Consider the following 9,442-nt stretch of genomic DNA (forward strand, 5'->3'; position numbering starts at 1 on the left):
AAATAATTTTTTGAAGTTACTTAAGGGAATATTGCATCCAGAAAGTAACCGTGTTTGTGCTTTGTTCCATTAAGTTAATAAGAAGCGATTAAATACCAACATACAAAAGAAATAAAACAATAAAAGAAAGGATGTTCTTCTTCCCAGATAGCCATATGTACTGATTTGATACTCCTTTCTCTCTTATCCAAGCCATGGGTTTTATTCATATTTTTGAATATAAATTAAAAATACACATACTGAGCACCCATTACATTTAAAGCACTGCTCTTTCAATTAGAATATGAAGATGGGCCAGCAGACCTTCTGAGCTCAAGGACCTCCAGAGCCAGTGGGCCTCTCACTCCAGTGGGAACTTTGTTATGGGACCCTTGTTAAAGTCATTCTCTAGCGTTTTAACCTTTAGTATAGCCGTGAAGAATTCGCTGAGTGTGACTGAGGCACTGACTCTCTCTCCTCACGGCCCTGGTGTTAAGGAATAGGTCAGATAAGACCAGAAACCTTCACGTCTTGAGATATTGTACAGCTCGGGGTCACCTTCCACTTTAGGTGACCTTCTCAGCTCATTCTGATCTTGTGAAATCACTCCTGGGATTCAGACTTGCAGAGTTGTCTTATGTATTTGAAAGATGTATGAATAAAACCATACAAACCCACATTTAAATAATAAGTCAATAACTGATAAATTCATCTCACCAAATGATTCATAATGAAACACTTTGAAGCTAGATCTTCTCAAGCATTTAAAAATAGGATCAAATCCATTAAATAGTCACAAATGACATGTTCCTTTTTAGGGATGAAAATGTAGAAAGAGAGGTATGGTTACCCCTGAGATTCCTATTAGCTTTCCAAATTGAAAAAACGAACAGCGTTAGAACTTGGGGTTCCACAAAGATAAAATCCGTATCACAGAAACCAAAGGCAGCTCATTGTATCAGAAAGAAGGAGGGACGGAGGAATTCATTGTCATTCCTCAAGGGCACACAGAGAAGAACAAGGAGCTGTACTTTTCCACTTCCTCCAACAAAGGGGACAGCTTTTAGAAGAAACTGTAAAATTTTAAAATGCCTTTCCTATTTTCTGTGACTGTGTTCATTTTTGTCTGTGAATGTTATCTACATAACTATATCTATATAGATAGACCCCTCTCTCTATAGAGGGACAGACAGAGATAAATATATTTGTGGCAAATATTGCTACCTAATATATAATTTTATCTACTTACATTCTCTCTCTCTCATCCCTCTCCCTCTATGCCTTTGTGTATATATACAGCATAAAAAACTTATTCAAGATAGATGTTTTACCCCAAATCTTTCCATTGCTAATTCTAGCCCACTCTGGAGTCTAGTGTTGGAATCCATACATCACTTGAAAAGTGAAGGCTGGGTCTTTTACACTTTTCCACCTATCATATTGCAAGGCACCTCAGCAAATCAAATGGCAAAGCCACCATTGCCATATTAGAGACTGGGGAAGATAACCACGGCACAGTTTTGTGGGCGCGCATACACACACACACACACAGGTGCATGGACCACTGTCTTCCTAGAGTTTATCACAAACTGATGAGATGAAAACTAAATACATGAGCTGATCATTTGACAGGGCCACATTCAGACAAATCAACTTCTGCCTGCAGGAAGCAGAGGACACAGGACACTGGACACAGCAGGTGTGCAGAACAGATGACACACAGACGTCTTGATGTTTCCTTTACATGAACACTGTCTGGCAATACCCCCACACCCATGTAGTCACTGTGTCCACAAGTAGGCACTTTTCTTTCTTTTTCATGGTTTTAACCTGAAACAGCCATGCCTCACCCCTCCTCTGGAAGATCTGCAGACAGGCTGGGCTGGAGAGGGAGCCGTGCCCCTCGGGGGTCTTTCTCTTCACACACTTGGCTCCAGGGCACCCAAGAGAAACATGGCTCACTACTGAGTAAATGTGCCCTGCCTATAGGCCTCCAGCCCTACTGCTGGGACTCCCAAGGTTGTAGAAGGCCACAAAATGCCCACAGTATGGCAGGTTAAATCATTCAATGTACACCATGCATCACCTTTGGATCCAAGGGGATTGTAGAAGAAAAACATTGACAAACATTTAAACCAAGAGAGAGCACAGCTCATTTCCAAAGAGAGGAGGCATCACAGTGGTAGAGGACCCAGTCCCTCATCTTCCACTAAGGCCAGCCATGAGAAAGTAAGAAAACCAGTAGCACTTACCTGTAAGAATCCTGTCAACCACCTCAGTCAGCCACCTTTTTCGTGTCCCCAGGCATGATCAGACTGTAGGGATTTAGCAGCCTGCAGGAGCATTTGGCAGTGATTACACTGTCTTGGCTCAGGCTTAAAGCATATGGCTCAGGAGAACCTGACTCATTATTTCCTGATAATGTTTACATCTTAAGCCATCTACTCAGATCTGAAATACCATGTGTTTGTGGTGGCATCTGCCTGTGACTGTGAATCACAGGGCCAGAGCCCTGGATCCATTCTGTGGATGGAAGGACTCACCTGATTTCCACAGTGTAACCACGATGTCACAGCTGTCATGTGGCTGCAGGCACTGTGACTTGCCCTGTTGCTCTCTTTTTGGTCTTCTGTGGTGTAATTTTACCCCAAATATAGATTAAATGATTAAGGTGATAAAATATACAATATGCTAATTCTTGCATCACTCAGGTTGGGTTCAAATCTCAGTTCTACAACTTAGGAAACAGGGAAACTGAGGAAGGCAGTCAGGTGCTTGACTTACTGGTAAAATGGGAATGACTGCATACCACCCACCATGGCATCGCATTACTGTGAGGACTAAATTAGATCAGGTACCTAAGTCATTCTTCATGGAGGCTGGCATGATTAGAGTGTAAGAAATGCTGGCATCACCTCTGGCAAATATTCATCAGAAGCTCCTTTCTGTGAGCTGGGTTGTAGGCGTGTGTCCCCCCCGATTTGGTTAGCAGCTGCAGCCGAGTGCATTCCACCTGACCCAGAATTGTCTACCCAACAGGCGAAGCTGCAGCTAAGATGTTAAAATGTGGAGCTGGCTGAGTGGAGGAAATGGGGGCTTTGGACAGTGAGGTCTCAGATATTTCAGGCTGCGAATGTGATGGTCAAACATTTGGTCAGATTGTCACCTGCTGTTCTTTGGGATGTGGTCCATGTGCCATGGCAGCTTTGCTATTAGGATAAGTAGTAGGAAAAGTTCAGAATCCTGACATATGGTTAGAGATTTTTTTTTTTTTTTTTTCTGAGAGCTCAGTGCTCAGCATAGAGATAGCTAGGCTGTAAGCAGAAATAGGAGATGTATCCTTTACCTATATTCTAAGTTAACTGAGAATCCTATATTTTGGATGTGGCAGAGTCTTAAAAAGAAATGTGTTCTTATCAAACTTACTGGGCATGGATTGTAACAGTGAGTCTGTAAATTTAGTAGATTGGTACCTTACGACCTTCTCATCAGCCTCATAAGAGTTCTTTAGACAAATGCAAATTGGCCTTATACCTGACATCTCCCCATCATTATTTTGAATGATCTCAAGGCACTGGCCATTAAGGTGTGAAACAGAGGACTAGGCAAAGCCCTGGGATCAGTAGATAAGGGAAAAGAATTCAGGCTAAATATCACGTCTATATAATTTACACATGAAATTAGATAAGAGCAATTATTCCAAGAGTGGAAATTTTATAAAGTTTTAAGGGAATTGCATCGTCAAAGGCTTGTTAAATCTCTGAGGCCATTCCTAACCCCAAACTGAGACCCAATAGGAAGGGGACCATCTGTATCTGAGGCCCCAGTACCCACTTCATACGGGCTGATGGTTAATAACAGTTCAGGAAGAACCTCCCCAGGAGGAGGACCAGAGGATGCTGGAATGGGTGGCTACCGACAGCAGCTATCACAGACCACAGGGGTTCGGAGTCGTCCAGCCTGGCAGTGGTGGGTGTTTACTCCAGCACTGTCTCCACTGTGTGCCATCTGTTGTTCTTCTTTCTGAATAGGAATTATTGTTGCTTCTGGTTAAATATTAAATAATGGTTAAAAAGGAGCAGAATCCGTGTATTATGAGCAATGCAGCAGGTGGCATTTGCTATTTGCGCTTCCTCCTCCTTTCTTATTTTTCTTCTTATTTTTTGTTATTCTCATTATTTTGGCTGAAATTAAGAATCAGTGCCTGGAAGTAGAATAGTCATCTGGGGATCATTCACAGAGAAGCCACATGCTAAGGACGGAGGAGCTAGCCAGAAAGAACCTGCTTCCAGATGACTTTCTGGAACAGTCGCACCAGCTCCACACCGACGTCAGCTTCTAGATTTGTTGTCATGTCATGAAAGGGAAAAAAAAGACATTTTACTGCTTCAGTTCTCTGAAGTTGAGTTTTTGTGTAAATATTTGTTTATGGCCAAATTTTAATAAACCGTGGCTTGTCAAGAGACATCAGAAGTTGTGCATGGGAAAGAGAGGAAGGTCAGGGGTTGTCAGTTGGGGCAGTCAGTGGAGGCTGTAACTGAACTGCCATGGCCACTGGGTTGTGCAGGTGGCAGATGTGAGTGTGGATGGTGGAGAGGCTGGTGCCTGGGTGAGGTGAGGAGGCAGAAGACTGTGATGATGCTTGGGGACAAAACAGCAGTTGAGAGGCAGGAATGAGGGTCAAAGGGACAGACAAGCCAAGAGGAGGGCAGCAGGGATCTCTGAGGCCAGATACCCGTCAGGCAGATGGGGACCTGTGTCCAGCAGGTCCTGGCTCAGGGACAGTCTAGCAAGTGTCACTCAGTACAAACTACAGCTCAGAGGCAGAAGATTCATCAGAATTTCTGCATCTTCTTGACATTCTGTGTAGCAGCACGTCTGAGCTGACATCCGGCAGGTCAGCTTCTGGTCAGTTGTTCTGCCTTTGTACAGGAGAAGGAGGAGAACCATCATTCAGAGGGCTGACCTGTCTGGGTTTCAGCTTGGGACCCCGCTGTCAGCCAAGCAGTCTGGGCATGCGCCGATTTCTCTCTGCAGGAAAATTAGTGGGAAGCTGGGCTGAGGTCGGCAGAGGAGCCACCACTCGGGCCTCCAGAATTACCCACAGTTAAGCCTTCTAGACTCTTCTCAGCCTGGGCAGGCATTTCTTTGCCTTCCATATATTTTTAATTTTGCATTTCTCCCGACGAGATGCACTATTATTAGGAAGAGAATTTCTTTGTCTAATGAAGGGATAACTGAATTTTCTAGTCAAGGAAAACATCTTTGTTACCCATATCAATATTAGAACCATTTCCTCGGTCTCTCTTAAATGTTTCCTGATTTTTGTCCTTTAGAAATTGTAAAGGAAGAAGCCCTCTCAGACACAGCCGTTGTCCAAGTCCCAAGTGGACCTAAATTTGGAATGCCCGAAATTGAAAGTTCTGATAATGGATTTGCTCAAATCAAGCAGAATAAAGTCCTTCCTCCCAGCATGAATAAAAATGATTGTAACCTTTACTTTAAGTGGCATGTATTGGATTTTGTAATTCTGGGGAAGAAAACATAAAATGGTGTAAGAGAATGGAAAAATCTGCCCATTTCTGTTACGTCACCCTTTTGCTTCTGTATTAGCCGGGGTTAGGATTAGGTTAGGATACAGAAATATGGAAAGAGACAGAGACACACACAGATTTATTATGAAGAATTGGTTTACACAATTAAGCCAGAGGCCCAGAAGAGCAGATGTACAGTTTTTGGTTTGTTTGTTTTTTATTTCTTCTTTAGTTTTATTCAAGCACCAATAAGATGTGCAGTTTTTTGTCTAAAACCCAAGAGTCTTGAAAGCCAGAAAGAGCCAATGTGTCAGTTCAAGCCTCAAGGTGGGATAAAATCCATGTCCTGGCTTGAAGGCAGTTGGGCAGAAGGACCTTAACTTTTTCATTGTATTTAGGCTCTCAACTGACTGACACCAAGGAGGGTGATCTGCTTTACTGAGTTCGAGGACTTCAGTGTTGATCTCATCTCGAAGCATCTTCACAGACACCTAGAATAATGTGAGACCAAATTTCCATCCACCCCGTGGTCCAGTCAAGTTGAGACATGAAATTAACCATCACAACTTAACGGGGATTAAAAAGTGGATGTTTGTAGCTTCGATCTGGCTCAGAGGTCAGTGTTTTTGAAGTTTTTCTAATTCATTCTTGTTAAGCCAATAGATCAGAGACCACCAAGACCCCTGTCTGCAGTGAAAATGAATTAGTTTTCTTTACATTGTCGTGGTGAGGATGGTTTTTCTCTGGGCAAACCCCGAGTTGTTGAGGGGTCTTCTTTTAGGGCTTCAGCTTGTGTTCAATGAATTTGAGGCGGGATTAGGAAGCAGGGACCAGTTCTGGATTTCACACTACTGAGAAGCCAGGTCACTGCAGAGATTGGGTATCTTACTTGTATTTATCTAGGAGGTGGAAGCATGAATGTGTTCTTAGAGTGTAATTGTTATAGAAGTGATACCGGATTTTTGATACTGAATTTCCAGGCTTTTGGTCTCGGCGGTTCGAAGAATGAAGCGACGGACCACAGGATAGGTTTTATTCAACAGGTATAAGTGTTGTAGTTCTTATAATAAGACAAACCTCCTTGTAGAGTAGAATTAGCAGTAAGATAGGTTTTATAATCCGAGTGTTACAGCTCTTATAAAGGAGCAAACCTCCTTGCAAGTGTTTACAGCTTTTATAAAGGAGCAAACCTCCCTGTGTTTACAGCTCTTACAAAGGGGCGAACCCCCTTGTGAGTGTTTACAGCTCTTATAAAGGGGCAAATCTCATAGAGCAGGATACAAGTGTTACAGAGCCAACCCTCTTTGCTCTTCTCCTGAGATCTGCCCAAGTCTGTGCTCAGGGTCTCTGGCTTATATAGGGGCAGTCATCCAATGAGCTTTTGGGGCTTGAAAATAGGCTAATCGTGAATAGGTTTTGAAAACGGACCAATCAGGGATGCACTGGAGGAATTGCCAGAAGTCCACATTAGGAGACAGCACAAGCACCAGTGTCTTTCCCCTCACGTGTTGGGTTCTTTTGGCTACTGGAGCCTTTGGTGGGGGAGGGAGGCTCCCATCCACTTGCTCCAACCTGCCGGTTCCTCTGCTGGCTGCTGCCACCAAGACAGAGGTGGCAGGTCCCCAAGCCCCACTCGGCTGAGCTGGCTGGGGCGCCACTTTTCTGGTATCAGAAGTATCTACTCAGAGACAGGTGATGTTAGTCACAAAAAGGGGATCATTAGCTATTTTGGTGCCAAAGTTTAGACTTATCTTTGTCTTCTTTTGAGCATTATTTGTAATCTTTAGGGAACGTGGTGGTCTGGTTGTCAGCATGGCCATTTTTCACTGTCTCATTATCAACAATCACAAAATCAGGTGATTTTTGCCTAAAATCAAGATTTGTCTACTCTTGAAAAAATATGAAACATTGGGCAATGTTGTGCTTTTATTTCCAGATGACACTAATCAGCTCTCTTAGCTCTAGTTTGCCCTAATCCCCACCCACTTCTTATTATTTGATACTAAGTATACTTTTTAATGTTATTTTGATGGCCTTTGTACACATATGCATTTTCAACCCTGGTCTAGATGATCAGCTAATAAGAGATTTGCAATGGAGTAGCCCTACCATTTCCAATGAATGAAAATGTCCAATTTTCTAAATTTGTTCCCAGTTATTGAAATGAAAGCATTTATAATCATTTCATTAAGGCATTATACATTAAAATTTGATCTACCTCACTTTTGAGGAAATAAAATGAAAACCTCAAAGCACCATGAATCATATTTCAACTGTCTGATTAATCTCTAGGTGGCTCAGCTGATGTGCATTGGATTTAAAAGACCATAAAGGAGTGTAATCCTCGTCTCCCTCTACTAAACCCAATAGAATCCTCTACCTTGTCAATGGGCCACTTTAGTACAACTGACAGAATAATCTCACTCAAGCTGGCCTAAACAAAAAAAATAAAAATTATTGACTCATATAAATGAAAAGCCAACGGTAAGACCTGTCTGTACATTTTGATCCTGGCACATAAACAAGCCATCTCTGGATATGGTCTGCTCCATGTCTTGTCTGATCTTTTTATTCTGGTTTCATCTCAAGCTCTGCATGGAGCTTATTAATCACCCCCAAACTTCTATCTTCACAGCTTCCAGAATTGACATCTTCACAAGCTTAAAAGCAGTGAAAAGGAGGACTTCTCCTAAGAGGATGAAGGAAAGTTTTTGGTCCAAATACCATTGGTCCAAACTGGGTAAAACAGTCATCCCTGAACTTATCATTTTGCAGAAATAGAATAAAATAATTGTCCCAGTTCTATTTTCTGATCCTGGAAATGGAGGTAGTCGGCCTCAACCATCATATCAAGAGGATCTCAGAACAAAAGTTGAAGTACCACTGATGAAGAACAGGTGAAAAGGAGGAGGGAGCTTCAGACAATACGCGTTCAGGAGTCTTACACAAAAAATATCTGCTGCAATTTGATGGGGTCGCTGCTTGTTCAGGGTCTGATCTTTCCTTGATACGTTCAAAACCAGCATGTGCAGAGATGTCAGGTCGTGGATTCTGAACAGCTGCAAACCTACTGGAAACTGATTTGTATAATGGCCCCAGGCTTCCTAGGAACCAGACTCTGAACTGGAGACGTGTGCAAGAAATTTATTGAAGAGTTTTCTCAGCTCAGTTGTAGGGGAGTAAAGGAAATAGAAGTGGGGAGAAGAAAAAGATTGAATGTGATGAAATAACAATGAAGGGCTTCGCCGGATGTTACAGGGAACTCTGGAGCAGGATGCTCCTTTATGTATGAGGGTCGAGCCTTTACATTCTCTTCTTGGGTGTAGGTTGTTCTCTGTAGAAGGCATGATTTGGGGAGGGTGACATTCCTTAGATGAAAGCCAACTCCAAAGAGAGATTCAGCTGGGAGCTGCCAGTGCCTAACACCTAGCTTGGGGGGGTGAGTGGGGGGGAGGGACTGCTTCCTTCTCAAGTTCTGGTGGTAGGGGGTGAGGAGAGGTCTTGGTAGCAGACCACAGCATCCACTACAGTAATGTATGACTCTATCCCAGATGTATAACCCGTCAGGGAAAACAAATACTTTTATCAGTCCATCAGATCATCCTAGTCAAAGAATGAAAGTTTTTCTTGGAAAGCATGAGAACTATCAAGATGTCATCACTTGGTCAGCAAAGCAGTAAGATTGTAAAGTAGGGCAGAAGATACACGTGAACGGAGCCACCTCCCTGCAGTCTGTGCTCCCCACCACAGCTATATGCTGCTCCTGAGGCAGAGTAGGAATCTGATCCTGTGGACGTAAATCAGACCACTGCCTTCCTACAACAGACCTAGGCTCACGTATGTATTGACTTTTACGTTTCAGCTCACTTTATCTGGCATTTCTTATTAATCACCCCCAAACTTCTATCTTTACAAAGTGTTCTCAGGAC

The 9,442-nt window shown here is 42.9% G+C and overlaps 1 long non-coding RNA gene across 1 annotated transcript in view; it reads left to right on the forward strand.

Annotated features, from left to right (window-relative positions):
• Positions 1-9,011: 9,011 nt before the first annotated feature.
• Positions 9,012-9,442, forward strand: part of LOC111728518 — a 5,918-nt gene continuing 5,487 nt past the window's right edge. Inside the window, exon 1 of the long non-coding RNA XR_002775787.1 lies at positions 9,012-9,350. This is a non-coding gene — a long non-coding RNA (uncharacterized LOC111728518). The remainder of the gene's footprint in view (positions 9,351-9,442) is intronic.

Source organism: Otolemur garnettii, unplaced genomic scaffold (assembly GCF_000181295.1).
Source record: "Otolemur garnettii isolate 467f Iridium unplaced genomic scaffold, OtoGar3 scaffold00165, whole genome shotgun sequence".
NCBI lineage: Eukaryota > Metazoa > Chordata > Mammalia > Primates > Galagidae > Otolemur > Otolemur garnettii.